The sequence below is a fragment of the Ambystoma mexicanum genome, chromosome 12, assembly GCF_040938575.1.
Source record: "Ambystoma mexicanum isolate Mex_15411 chromosome 12, UKY_AmexF1_1, whole genome shotgun sequence".
Classification (NCBI taxonomy): Eukaryota; Metazoa; Chordata; class Amphibia; order Caudata; family Ambystomatidae; genus Ambystoma; species Ambystoma mexicanum.
In genome coordinates this window covers 303,205,119-303,217,436 of record NC_090936.1, presented here as the reverse complement: position 1 = coordinate 303,217,436, position 12,318 = coordinate 303,205,119, and positions in this window count along the sequence as shown.

The following is a 12,318-nucleotide window of genomic DNA, read 5'->3' as shown; positions in this document are numbered from 1 at the left end:
AAAGCGGTCCTTCAGATAGCTCCTTTGAGGGTGTCCAAGTGGCCCCTCACCTGACTTCTAATCAGCAGGCTGAGGTGAAAAGTTTGCTTAGGCAGTTTTCCCCCCTGTTTTCATAGTCGCCTGGTTTGACAACTTGGTGCAAACATAACATAGACACAGGAGACAGTGTACCTACCAAAAGTAGGGGATACAGGATGTCAGACAAAGTACGGTCTTACATTAAGACCGAGGTCAACAAGATGTTAGATCTTGGGGTGATTGAAACCTTTAGTAGTCCTTGTCCAGCCCTGTGGTTTTGGTTCCAAAGGCAGGCACTTCTGAATTGAGGTTCTGCATGGATTACAGGGCTCTGAATGCTGTCACCAAGACAGGTGCACACCCCTTGCCTCGAACAGATGAGCTGGTGGATACTTTGGGTGCCTCCAAGTACCTCAGCACGTTTGACCTCACTGCTGGCTATTGCCAAATAGCTTTAGCAGAACATGCCAAGGAGAAGACAGCGTTTTCTACTCCAGACGGCCTTTACCAATTCAGGGTAATGCTGTTCGGGTTGAAAAATGCACCTGCCACTTTCCAGAGGCTTGTGAATCATGTGTTGAATGAGTTGTACGAATTCTGTCTTGCATATCTGGACGATGTGGCAGTTTTCAGTGCCACCTGGGAAGACCATGTGAAAAAGCTTGGGATTGTGCTCCAGGCTCTTCAGAAAGCACACTTGACCATAAAGGCTAGTAAATGCCAGATTGGACAAGGCTCAGTGGTTTACCTTGGACATGAAGTAGGTGGAGGGAGGATACATCATCTTCCCAGTAAAGTACAAGCAGTACAAGACTGGCCTACCCCCACTACACAGACCCAAGTGAGAGCCTTCTTAGGACTCACTGGGTATTACTGCAACTTCGTGGCAGACTATGGCACCATAGCTGCCCCTCTGACTTCCCTCACCACTCCGAAGAAACCCAAGAAGGTAAATTGGACCGACCAGTGTGAGAAGGCCTTTACCGACTTAAAAGAATCCTTGTGCCAGGCCCCTGTCCTCAGGGCCCCTGATTATCAAAGACCTTTTATTGTGCAGACGGATGCCTCTGACACTGGGATAGGAGCTATACTATCGCAAGTAGATGAGAAAGGTAAGGAACACCCTATTGGTTTTATTAGTCGCCAGCTTAAGGACAGAGAGCTCAGATGGTCCACAGTGGAGAAAGAATGTTTCTCTGTGGTGTGGGCCCTACGGAAGCTGAGGCTCTACCTCTATGGGGCCCACTTCACTGTGCAAACTGACCATAAGCCCTTAAGGTGGCTAATGAACATGAAGGGAGAGAATCCAAAGTTGCTTAGGTGGTCCATAAGTCTACAAGGCTTCGACTTCACTATTGAGCATAGGCCAGGTGTCCAACATAGCAATGCTGATGGGTTGTCCAGAATGTTTAACCAACCTGAACAAGAGGCTCATCCAGGGGTGGATTAGTTCCCCCTGTCCATAGTCTGGGAAGGGCGAGTGTTAGGAAATATTTCTTAATTGTGGGTAATTTTCCTTCCATGTGGCAACCCCTAAACTTTTTGCTGTTGTTTTCACCAGGATCTAGACTTTGCCAGAGAAGTGCAGCCTTCTGCCGCACTCCTCTGGGCTTTCGCTCCATTCTTACGGGGAAACTGACATGCCCTTAAGACAGTCAGTACCGGGAAACGTTGTTTTCCGTAGTTTCTTTATCATGTTGCAGCTTTCGGGCAACATGACACAAGAGGGCACTGTAAGCTAAGTTACTGCTCTCTTGGGTCTCTAGTCTTCTACAGGCCCTAGAAACTCTTTTTGGATTGTAAATGATCGGTGCAAGTGAATCACAAACGGGACTGGTGGCAGAGATCATTTCTTGTGTTTTTGAGCTCCTTTTGGCGTTTTAAGTGCGTTTCTCGCGCTTAGCCCAAAATGGTGGCCTGGCTCCCAAAATGGTCAGACCACGAGGCTCTTTGTCCTGTCCGCTGACCGTCTTGCCCCCTTCACCTTCCCCAGGTCGAGCCGACCCGGGGCCTTCCTTATTTGGGCATGTACTTTCCTGCAAAACACAGATGCTTTTGCAGGCTTCTACAGGCCTTGTGTGTGCCTCCAGGATGTGGGCTGGGATGTCTGGTCCCAATACACATCCTGGGTGCCAGAGAGTCTAGTCTGGTATGAATGCCTGGGACAACTGTGGTCCATGATAGGTCCACGTATGGTGTGAGTGTTTTGTGAGCAGATCTCCCATTGGATCCTCTCCATTTTGGCGCGAAGGTAACCGTGGATAAGAGGAGGCTGGATACACCACTACCATGTCGATCTCCTGAGTTCTCACGAACAAAGGGATACAGGAGCCAGGTATCCTGCAACCACGAGGCTGAACCGAGGAATCGCTGGTGACCTGCTGAAGGACTGTTCCTCTGCACTGCTGTCGCTGGATGAAACCCTTTCTGCCTCTAATCGAACGAGAAGGCCTGTACTGGTACTTCGACCCTTGGAATAGGAGGGACAGCTATTCTGGGCACCTTCACCATCTCCTGCACGTAAGCCTTCGGAAGTGTCTCTGAGCCATCCAGCAGACTGACCAGCCTACCCAGGAGTCTTGCTCTGTAACCGCCGACAGGTTGTGTTGTATATCGAGTCCTTGTCACTCTCACACGATTCGTACACTTGGCATTCCCAGGTCTGAAGTGAGTAGTGTACATTTGGCTGGAATACACATGGCCACTCCGTTGCCCTGCTGTGGTAACAAACTGTGCGGGTTCACTGTGTTTGGGACGCCCTCAACTCAACTCTGCTGCTGCGAAATCTACACGACGACAAGACGTCCCCTGCTCCTATCTGAACCTGCCAGCACTGAAACTGACGCAGAGAAGCCTGGGTCTGCCTGCATCGGGGACCGGTGAGTAGCATAGCTAGGAACTGGTCAACCTCCTGCAGTAGCCCATAGCTTATCCTCGCTGTGTCAAACAGCACGCCTATCCGTACTCACGCTCTGCTTCTGCCCACAGTGGAGGCTGCGCTTGAGTCGCGGAGTTCTGTTCACCTTCATCTGTTCACCGAACTGAACTGCCTGGTTCCCTCGAAGAGACTTCCCTTTTTGCCCGTTGGCACCAGCGTGTGCAGGTACTTTTGAGCACAAGGCTCCACTCTTTGTAGGGCTTGGACTTCCTTTTAGTTAGGTGCCTCTGAAGGCGGACTGGGTCTGATTATTATTCGCACTGCCTGTTTTCCTCCCCCTCTAGGTGGTTTACACATTTTGTGTGTCTAATGAGTTAGACTCATTTGTATTTGTATATATATTGTATTGGTTTGGTATGTGTTGGTTTACTTGAGTTGTATTGTGATTTCTCGCTACGGTCATTGTTGCAAAGGCCTTAGAATAAATGTGTCTAAATTTTTAATATAACATCTGTTTGGAGCAATCTGTAAGTGTCCTTGCTGTGTGTGCTCATTGCGGGCTTTCAGTCACCCTCACCCCTCTTGAGACCAAGTCTTGACCGCCGCGATCGCTACCCTGATTGGTCTGGCTTGTCCAGAGGTAACCCTGTTCCAAGAAACTAGTTTGGCCTTCTGAACCTCTGCGCCTCCAGGACAGAGTTCAGAAATCCGTCTTAACAGAAAACCACCCCTCTGTTGAATTTGCATTGTTTGGGCAGCAGCCAGCCTTAATCCTTTCCATTAAAGTCTGGGGAGGGAGGAAGCTGTGTAGATCCTTAGTACATTTGATTAACGTAAATCAATTAATTCCCATATAGAAAATCACGGGGTGAGTGTTTTTAGAATTCAAAACTTACAAAAGCTCATGCCCAGTGTGTTATAGCTGGTATAGCCCATAAAGACTTGGTTGACTGTTTCTGAAATTCTTGGCTTCCCCATAGAAAGGGGGCGGGGTCCATAATTCAAAAAAGAAGTAATCCATACAACACCACTTTTCAGGTCAGTGTGGAGGGTGTAAAACGAAATTCCTCACTCATTTTAAACCGGAATTATGAAATATTGTATCTCATCTGCATGTGTGTTACAAAACTAAGGGGGTAATTCATGGAATAAATGTGCGCCAAAATTTGTGGCGCAAGCTGGCACAAGCGTGAAAAAGCTAGCGCACAAGTGTGATTCATGGAAGACCCTGCATGGTTTTTCCTGGGATGTGCTCCATATCTGGGGAAGTACCGCTGGGAAACACACGCAACACCCACACGCTAGTGAACAACACGTATTCATGGAATCGAATAAGGAAAATCTGCACAAGTTAAAACACACGCACATGCACAAATACGTCTGTCACACGAAAGCAGGCAGAAGCACCCCCCCGCAGCATAAAAGTGCGCGCAAATAACAAACAAGCATATACAGCTACAATGAATGTCCCATTCCTTGCAGCAGTGATCATGGGACACCGCAGGAGGAGGAGAATAGCCAGGCCCCGCATCTTTTTGACCAGGACCAGCCTTTTTGGGATGCCTGATGACCAGATCTATGGCAGGTATAGGTATCCACCTCATATCATCCTAGACCTGGTCAGTGAGTGAGAGGATGAACTCACATCACCCACCCTGTGCTCCCAAGCATTGAGTTCCTTGGAGAAGGAGCTCAATGTACTTCATTTTTTGGCCACTGGGTCATTTTAGCGGACAACTGCCATAGTGGGGGGCATCTCACAGCCCACACAGTCACGTTGCCTACACCAGGTGTTCTCAATCATTACTGTGCACCCCTCAGTCCGCAGGCACATACATATACATACCCAGAACACCCGCAGAAAGGCAGGCCATGGTCCTGGACTTCTACAGGGTGGCAAACTTTCCCAAAGTGCTTGGTGCCATAGATTGCACCCATGTGGCCCTAAGTCCACCTAGGGCCACTGAAAACATCTACCGCAACCGCAAGCACTGGCATTCCATGAACGTGCAGGTTGTATGCGATGCCAAGGGAATCATCACATCTGTCCATGCAAACTATGCAGGGTCCACCCATGACAGTTTCATATACAGAATGGCCAACCTGATCCGGGCCCTGGAAGCTGGGAAGCATGGCGACACATGGCTCATAGGTTAGTACAAATGCCTGTGCACATGCATGCATGTCACAGACAGACAAATACACAAACCCAACTAATGACAACCATCATCACCTCCCCAGGGGACAGTGCCTACCTTCTGAGCAACCACATGAGGACGCCAATACGGAACCCCACCACACCCCGCCAGGTAAGATACAAGGCAGCCCATATTGCAACCAGGGCCATAGTGGAGCGCACATTCAGAGAGCTCAAGTCACGCCTACGCTCCCTTGACCGCTCTGGTGGCCAGCTACTATATCACCCCCAGTAGTGCGCAGGATCATTGTGGGAGCATGTTCCCTGTAGAACGTCACAACACAGCGGGGCATACCGGTGGACATGGTGGTGCCCCCACATCCTCAACCACATGCACAGGTGCTGCTCATGGGAGGAGAAAGGGTACGTGGTGAGGCAGCCCAGACCCAGCTTGCGGCCATATTGTTCACCTAAACTCCCACCCCTGTGGAGTGCACACAGGCCTGACACATACCAGATGACAATTGATGATGACAAAGAGACAGTCAACTGTCACAACCTTAACACCCTGAGAATGTTTTCACAGAAGTGCTACATTGTGTGCATCCCTAGCTACTTAAACATAACCAAAAGGAACACATGCAAGGTGCATATCCCACCACACCCCATTCAAAACAGGCCATGTAAATCACTGGTATGTCACCCAAACCCTCCCAACACCCATGACCCCTGTCGTCCATGCCATGTCATGGCATGCAACAGCTAAACAGCCAACCAAATACACAACATTGTGGCGGGCTTTGTGGTGGTTGCCACAGCTGCACCTGCAGCTACCACAACCGGTGGGCCTGTGTCAGCACATGTTACTTACTGGCGGGTCGCAAGGGTGCCAAGGCAGGGGGTGGTGGCATGGCTGCACCAGCATGTGGCTGGACATCCTGCCCCTGTGGGCACCCCTACCCCTTCCCGCTCTACGGCCACTCTGGCCACCTTGGTCTCCACGTACTCCCTGGTCACCCCGGCCAAGTGCCCGACCACTCCCAACACTGGCAAGACACCCAGCTGAGCCCCCCATCACCTTTGGTGGCCTTACAACCATGGCACGGATGTACTAATGCCAATGGGAGCTGCAATAAACAGTTGTCCTGGTCAATTGGGGTGAAGAGGACAGGGTATGTGGTGGTAGACACACCCCTGTGCTCCTGCAAGGCTGCCTGCGGACCCTGTGGATAAATGACATTCACGCAAGGCTCAGGCACCCCAAAAATACAAGAAAAATGTATACGCAACCCCTGTAGCCCACGTGCGTGTAGAAAAACCTCACACAGTACGCTGTGGCACCCAGGAACACAAAAAAGCATACACGATTAGCACACTGGCTACTATGACCTCAATAAATAGGGTACGCGACAAACAAGGGCACCCACAGTGGGAAAAATAGCGTGCAATAGCGCGTGCGACTCACCGTCTGCGTGGAAAAGAAATACTCGTAGGCACTGCAACAGCTGTGAAGTAATCGCATGTGAACCCCAAAGTAGGAAAAACACACGCGTCGGCCTCCACTGAAAGCATGTACAGCACGCTGCAGACACGCGCAGACACTTAATACGTGCATAGCGAAACGCCTGCACGCGTTAAGTCACTTACGCGCTTATGCGCTAAGGCCCTTACCTCGAATTACACGCTGACGTGCTGTTTTTTCACGTGCCGATTCACTCTGCATCAAGCTGGCCATGCAGCAACACATGGAAGACCACGCTTCTGCCCAGAAGGCCATTCTCCTGGCCCCCAGAGCCAGAGGGTGCCTCCTACAAGCCATCTGCTGCTGCCTGCCTTCCTGCCTGCTGCCAACAGTGCCCTGCCATTTGATGCCTGCACATCAGCCATCGGCAGGGGTCCAGTTGCTGTGACCACCCCTGCTGCAACAGAAGACTCCCGACTGGTATCCCATCACTCCACAGCCCAGCCCCAGGACCCAGTTGCCCACCCACACCTGCCTCGGGGGCATGTCCGACACAACACCATCTGGCACCAGTGGCAACGCCCGATCAGGGAGACAGAGGGTTTCCAGCTTCAGTGCTAATGAAGTTGGCACCCTGGTGCAGCAAGTCCTGGGGCATTATGATGCCCTCTTCACACCATCGCGCGCTGACAGGGAAGGATGGAAGAGGATCTGGAAGGACATAGTGGGTGCCATCAATGTGGAGGGGGTGGCACCCCGCAACATCAAACACATCCAGAAGCGCTGGGAGGACTACAAGTCCAGGGCCCTCAAATAGGCCTGGCGCCTCTTGGACAAAGCGGATGCAGTGAGGCGCCAGTTCCACCTTACCACCCAGCAGATGAGGGTCCTGGAGCGCATTCACAAGTGCTTCATCATCAGATCCTCAGGATACAGGCCCGTCTGGAGTCGAGCAGTAACTGCCCATGCATTCGCATTTAAAACAGTGCATGTTGCAGTGTGGTGGTAGTTAGCTTCTTGGCTGTATGTGTGACATGGGTCATGTATGGATGTGCGTGTGCAGGGACATGATGATGCTGCATGTGAGTCCAGTCAGGCGTAACCCACATGGACGGTGTATGTGTTACAATGCATCATGCAGAACAGCATGCGGAATGCACACATGTTTGCATGCCTGTGTCTGTACTTGGACATGTTTGGGTGTGAGAGATGGGTGCTGCTGTCATGGACATGCATGGTGTACATGTCCGTGTGTCTGAGTAGTGTGTGAGTGACTGGTAAATGGCATGGATGCATGACGTGTTCATTCACTGATACAGCCTAGTCATCCTTGTATCCACTGTGTCTGGGGGTATACTGCATGTGTGTTGCCTGCACTGACCCATGTGTTGTGGAGGGACATGATGGAAGTGACATTTGACAGTGCCACTCATGTGCTATTGCTTTGTGTCTAGGGGACTATTGTAAAGTACCCTGATGCTTGTGTTCAATGTCTCCCTTTAGACAAATGGCGAGTGAAGAAGAGGGCGGAGACGGCGCTGTGGAGGAAAGCGGCAGGGATGCCTCCACCGGCCGGCGACGCAAGGCCCAGTCACCCTCCCAGGAAATTCCATCATCCAGGAGCGAGGGGCCTGGTGCGGCGGCCGCCACTATGGCTGCAGCGGAAGGGATGGGTGAGCCCCCGCAGGGGCTTGCGCCGGCGGAAGACGGTGCAGAGCCATCCAGGTTGGTGGTGTGTATGGAGGAGGAGGAGGCCGCTTCAGAGCCGCACATGGGGAGTGGTGGGGGTGGTACCACTGGTGCAAGTGGTGAAGTCCAGGGGCATGGGCAGGAGGCAGCACAGGCTGCCGCGGAGGGGCCTGTGCATGTCACTGTCCCTGACACTGTGACTGCATCACCATGCACCAGCAGGGATGCCCCATCCCAGGCCCGTCTGCAGGTAGGGGGGAGGTCCACGTCATCTGGCACTCCTCTACCTGCAGACGTGGGGACCCATGACAGGATTGAGTCTGTCCTGATTGGTGTCACGTTGCGCACACATGTCATTCATGATGACGTGCATGCGTCCTGGGGGAACCACGCACAGCATCATGAAGAGATGTGTGCCAATGTGGCCCAGTTGGGAGGGATCATGGTCGGGGGTTTCCTTCATGTGTCGCACTGTCTTGCGGCCCTCTCCTCCTCTGTGCACACTATATACGCCAGTCGTTCTCCATGCCATCTTCTGGCCCAGGTGCCACTAGGGCCCCATGTGGACTTGCCCCAACCAACACAGCCAGGCTGTTGGAAATCCCATCCCTGCCACAGTCGGGAGTCGGAGCTCCAGCACAGGTGGTCACCCCAGCAACTGGACCCCTGGCAAAGGACGATGTGCAGGAACATACAAGCAGGGCACCAGCACGACGGTCCCGGGTGTTGCCATCTACCCGGAGGCAGTCATGGTGGCAGCTGAAGGCAGCAGAAAAGCAGCGGCAGGCTCGGCGTAGGAGGCTTGTGGCCTCGGGGCCCTCTACATCATCGGGGCAGGCATTGACCGGCGGGCAGGAGGACCCAGGATTGAGAGTGTCTTCTGTGTTGCAGCGGTTGGGCCAGCGAATAGGTGCAGAGTGGCGGCGGGCAGAGAGGGTACGGCTCACAATTGTCAGAGTGGAGAACTCCATGCACAGGGCTTTGAGACGGGCTGAGTGTGTCAAGGCAACTCGCAGGGCGTTGGAAGAGGCCATGGCTACATCCCTGCGAGACTTCGAGGCCAGGGAAGAGGCCTGCCTCCGGAACATCGACGTGGAGTTCAATGATGCCCTGGCCCGGGACATCAAAAAGTGAGCCGTCGGACTTGCCCGCTGCCTTTCTATATAGTTATTTCGGTTTAGGTTTCATTTGTTTTTTATTATTATTTGGAGTTCACAGACTTTGCTCCACTTTTTGTATATAGTTGTATTTTAGATAGGGTTTTAGGGAGGTTTCCTTTTGTTTTGGGATAATGGACCCTTCAGACTTTTGTTTTCAATATTACGGACATGTACATATATATATTTTTTTCACCTGGAGTAATGTTTTTTTATGCTTTTCATCTTGGGATTTATTTCTATGGACTTTGGGGATGGACCACTTATTTTTTCATGTTTTGGATTTAAATTTTTCCTTGGATTTCACTTTCTTTTTCATATTGCATTCCTTTTTTTCTTCAATGCATGTATGATTTTTATATTGTCATTTGTTTTTATTTTTAATACATTTCATTATTCTTCATTCTTGGTGTGGTCTACTATGATTTCTTTTGTACATGTCTCCATGAGCATTGGCTCAGTCATGTGTTGCCACTGTGTGGCTCTGTAGGACATTTGTTGATGGGCATGCTGGTTCTTTTCAGACTATCATGGAATGGGTAATTTAGTAGGGAGTGGGTGCAGTGGATCGTTGGGTGTTTGTACTTGGGGGTGGGGGGTGGGATTTGGGTTGGCATTTGGGCCATGGGCCTGTATTGTTATGACGTGGTGTTTGGGGGGACATGAGTCGGGGTCTGCTGGCAGGTACCCGTGAATAGGGGGGGTGGCGACATGAGAAGGGGTCTGCTGGCATGTGCCTGTCAATTGGGTGGGACACATGAGTCGGGGCCTGCTGTCAGGTGCCCGTCAATGGGGGTGGGGACATGATTCAGGGCTCCCAAGTTCATGGTGCCATGTGGCCTGCCTGCGGCGCATGGGGAGGGTGGATGGTCTGCCTACAGGGCATGGGGAGGGTGGATGGGCTGCCTGCAGGTCATGGTCAGAGTGGATGGGCTGTCTGCGGGGCATGGTCAGAGTGGATTAGCTGCCTGCGGTGCATGGAGAGGGTATATGGGCTGCCTGCGGGGTATGGTCAGGGTGGATGGGCTGCCTGCGGGGCATGGGCAGGGTGGATGGGCTGCCTGCGGGGCCTGGTCAGAGTGGATGGGCTGCATGCGGGGAATGGGGAGGGTGGATGGGCAGCCTACAGGGCATGGGGAAGGGTTTAGGGTGGACCCCTGTGGCTTGTTCTGGCTTCAGGGGGTGCATGTGGCTTCTCACCACATTGCTGCGTGAATCTGGGGGTGTGGGAGTTAGAATTACACACAATTGGCCTGGCGTGAGTGGGGTATGCATATTCAAGGGGTGCGCAGGGAGTTTTACATGCGATTGGGCTGGCGCGGATCGGGTACGTGTATTCCAGGGATGCGCGGGGAGTTTCACATGCGATTTTGCAGGCGCGAGCGGGGTACGCATATTCCAGGGGTACACGGGAGTTTTGCACGCGATTTTGCTGGCGCGAGCGGGGTACGCTTATTCCAGGGGTGCGCATGGAGTTTTACACGCGATTTTGCTGGCACGAGTGGGGTACGCATATTCCAGGGGTGCGCGTGGAGTTTTGCAGGTGATTTCGCTTGCACGAGCGGGATACGCGTTTTCCGGGGGAGCGTGGGAAGTTTTACATGTGATTTTGCTGGCGCGAGCAGGGTACGTATATTCCAGGGGTGCGTGGGGAGTTTTACATGTGATTTCGCTGGCGCGAGCAGGGTATGCGTATTCCGAGGGGTTCGTGGGCAGTTTTACATGCTATTTCACTGGCACGAGCGGGGTACGTGTATTCCGAGGGGTGCACGGGGAGTTTTACACGTGATTCGCTGGCACATGGGGACTGTGTGGCATTTTTAGTGCATTTTCATGGTTGGGGGACTTTATGCTGGTCCTCTGGCCTTTGCGCCATGTAGCAGATTTGTGCAATGTTTTTGGTGCATGGGGTGGGGTTGGGGGCGTAACTGGCGCTGCTGCAAGGTCGCTGCACCACTCTGCGCCATGGCTGGTTATAGATGTAAGCATTTTTCTCTGACCTCAAACTATCAAGTCCTGCCTTTTGTTTGCACGTGTGTTGAAAAACGATTTTCATTTGAGTTCCTTTTCCCAATCTTGCCTTTTAGATCAAAGTTGCAAAATGATTTTTCCCATTGTATTCCTTTCCCTAAAATTGCATTTCCAGTGACAAGCACAACACGATTTTTCCCATTGAATTCCTTTCCCAAACAGCGCCTTTTTAAATCAGCAGCAAAACAATGTTTCCATCTTGCTCTCACTCTCTGCACCTTGCCTTTCAATCAAAGGTGTCATATTAAATTGAGGCCTGGAGGGAGAGGGTTGCTGGGGGATAAGTATTGTTTCAAATTAAGTCATTTCTGTGGATTTTGTATTTTATTGCAAATGTTTTTATTGGCTAAAGTGAAATCAAATCTGTTTTAAGTTGTTATTGCAGGCTTCAGAATTTCATCTGTGTTGTTTGAAGAATAGACTTATTGTTGTGATATTGAGTGTTGCCACAGAATTGGTGGCTGATGTTAGTCTGTTTGTCAAACCTTGATTGAATATATAAATAAATACATAAATAAATAAATAAATAAATAAATAAATAAATACATACATATATACATATTCTTACTATACACTGCCCTGGTTCCTAATCCATTGGTGACACAGGATATTTGTTGGGGTTGGGAGCAAGACGGGTTGGAGGACTCGCCAAATTGAACCTGAAATAAAAGTGCTTTATTGTGCGCCACCCTACTTGAGGGTAAAGGACCTCCCTGAGTTGAGTATGACTGCATAATAAACCGTGACAAGTTATCCTGAGACTTGTGATTCGAGTTGATGTGGACTTTAGGGTTAGACAATTAGCCTAAACTACAGTGAATAATACAGCTACTAGTTGTCTGTACCAGATGCAATGAATTACATGTTAGAGTATCTATGTGACCATTAGAAAGCGATCTGCAAGCCTAGACGCTATGCTGCTGATATAAGGCTGCATTCCTACACT